This window comes from Hordeum vulgare, chromosome 7H (genome assembly GCF_904849725.1).
Source record: "Hordeum vulgare subsp. vulgare chromosome 7H, MorexV3_pseudomolecules_assembly, whole genome shotgun sequence".
In the NCBI taxonomy this organism is placed as follows: Eukaryota; Viridiplantae; Streptophyta; class Magnoliopsida; order Poales; family Poaceae; genus Hordeum; species Hordeum vulgare.
In genome coordinates, this window is record NC_058524.1 from 569,893,936 (window position 1) to 569,896,460 (window position 2,525).

General features: G+C 41.3%; 1 non-coding gene across 1 annotated transcript; it reads left to right on the forward strand.

The window, feature by feature from the left end:
* Window positions 1-1,885: 1,885 nt before the first annotated feature.
* On the forward strand, window positions 1,886-1,958 carry TRNAE-CUC. The gene has a single exon. It is a non-coding gene; the product is annotated as a tRNA-Glu (tRNA).
* Window positions 1,959-2,525: the final 567 nt, after the last annotated feature.

The following is a 2,525-nucleotide window of genomic DNA, read 5'->3' on the forward strand; positions in this document are numbered from 1 at the left end:
CCAATTAAGCTTTGCTAGTCTTGATACCTTTGGAAATGAGATTGTTGAGTCCCTATGGCTCACGTATTACTACAACAACAGTTGCAGGTACACGTAAAGCGATACATTGACGTGAGCGCGATGATTGTGTTATTTGGAGTTTCTTCTTCTTCTTTATCGATCTAGGCTGGGTTACATGCCGGCAGCCTGGGACAGCAAGGATGGACGTCGTTCTTTTATCGTTTGTTTTCGTCCGTAGTCGGACCCTGCTCTTCTACATGATGATTGAATATATTGTTGTATTGTGTTGTTCATGTTGTAGCTTGTGGCGAGTGTAAGCCAATTTCATATACTCATCTCTTATGTACATGTATTTGTAACAATATCCATTCTTGCAAAATGACGAGATGTGATTCTATCTCCGTCGAGGCCCTCGTGCCAAAATAAGGATAGGATCGCATCTTGAGCGTTACGATGTAGCCACTTACAAGGGCGAGCCGGGCAAGAGGAGTGGGTAATGACAACCGCACTAAATGTATGAAATTTACGAATTAAAATGAGACACATGTTTCAAGAGGGTTAGCTTTGTTTAGTTATCTCTTAATGCCTACCATACCCTCAATTATGAAAGGAAAGGGACCAATCTTAATTGTCGATGTGTTTAGATGGGGTGTACCAAAGAAGAAGTAGTAAAGAAAAATGATGGTGGCTAGCGAGTTTCTTTTGGCCCCTTCTTCATCTCTTTCAGATGCGGCTTGGACGTTTTCTCTCATGTCTAGACGAGGCGGAGGCGGAAGCCCCTTCTGAATTGGTCAAGTCGGGCAATCTAGGACCTTTTTTTAAGAAAACAAGGATTACCTCTCGCTTCTGCATCAAGTGATGCACACAACCATCAAAAATTTGGGTCCTTTCTTTTCAATCAAGGGTGTCAACTCATCGAGATTGCACTTCAAAATGGTATGCGAATAAATCAACAGGTTGCACAATTCGACCATGAAAAATGCTCACTTTATTTTAAAATAAGTGACTCCACTTTGTATTACATTGAAACAGAAGAAGTATTAAAAATGTTAATCATTCCATGGGAATCGCAGGCGGTGCGTCGGATACACTTGAATTACATGTCTCGAGCACCTTGAACCAGAGGCATGCTCGCCGCTCCTTCTCCCTTTTCTCCTTAATCAAGTTTTTCTTTCTACTCCCTCCGTTCTTAAATATAAGAAATTTTAGAGATTGTACTATAAACTATATACGGATGTACATAGACATATTTTAAAATACAGATTCACTCATTTTGCTTCGTATGTAGTCTTCTAGTGAAATCCCTAAAAGGTTTTATATTTTGGAACGGAGGGAGTAATTCAGAACCTTGGTTTCAATTTCGCCGGTTCCAATTCCCCGAGCCGTCACAACCCCGATTTGCTCTCCATCCATCAACGATTCGACCATCTGAGGTATATCCTATAGTCTTAGTGTGGTTCCTAGTAAATCCTAGAAAGTGAGAAGCTTTTCAAGTTAATTATTCTGTTAGGGTTGATATATGACTACTCACTTCTTTGGAAGATAGATTTACAAGAACTCATGGTACTGAAATGGATCTGTCTAAGTTTGAACTTGAGTCGGCTGCTCCTTTCTCTTCGACACGGCAGCGCTGCGCTGCCCTGCGAGGAAGCTTTTAATCTGAGAGAGAGAAAAAATACATAAGTACGCGTACATGCAAAGCTTGAAGCCACTAGCCAGTCTAAGTTTCGGGAGGGGAAATCGTATTTTTATGCGTGTACGCGATCGTTTTACTGAAATGGATCTGTGACCTGGCTCCATGATCATGAGCTGGATGGACTGTTTGCATGTAATGCCTGTGAAACGGAAAGATCTAATTGGCTAGCTATTATGCAACAGTCAACCATCCGTCGTAGTCTAGGTGGTTAGGATACTCGGCTCTCACCCGAGAGACCCGGGTTCAAGTCCCGGCGACGGAATTTCTTTTATGCTTGCTTAGTATTTTTTGTCCTCCTCCTGTTGAGCTTACTTTATACTCCTATATCTACTAGCTTAATGTCCGTGCGTTGCCATGGGACAATAAAATTAGACACATACATTGATCAAATATAGTTCCACATGGCACTCCGGACCTTAGTATTTTTTGTCCTCCTCCTGTTGAGCTTACTTTATACTCCTATATCTACTAGCTTAATGTCCGTGCGTTGCCACGGGACAATAAAATTAGACACATACATTGATCAAATATAGTTCCACATGGCACTCCGGACCCGATGATTTTTCCGGTGAGGCTCCCACTAAATATAGAAGTTGCCGATGCGTTCATAGAAGACAAAATATATTAAAATAAATAAATTAGATCAAAGTGTATTTAAATATAGTAAACACACATGCCAGGCACGACAATAGTGAATCTCTTGTGTTTCTCCATATTCCTCTTGAAGAATCATCATCACCCGACTCTTTTAGGCTGGTTCATTGAGCCACAAGAGCGTCAATATTAATAAGGATGGTTGTTGGCTGCTTTCAAATGCGGCGGGTTTGGC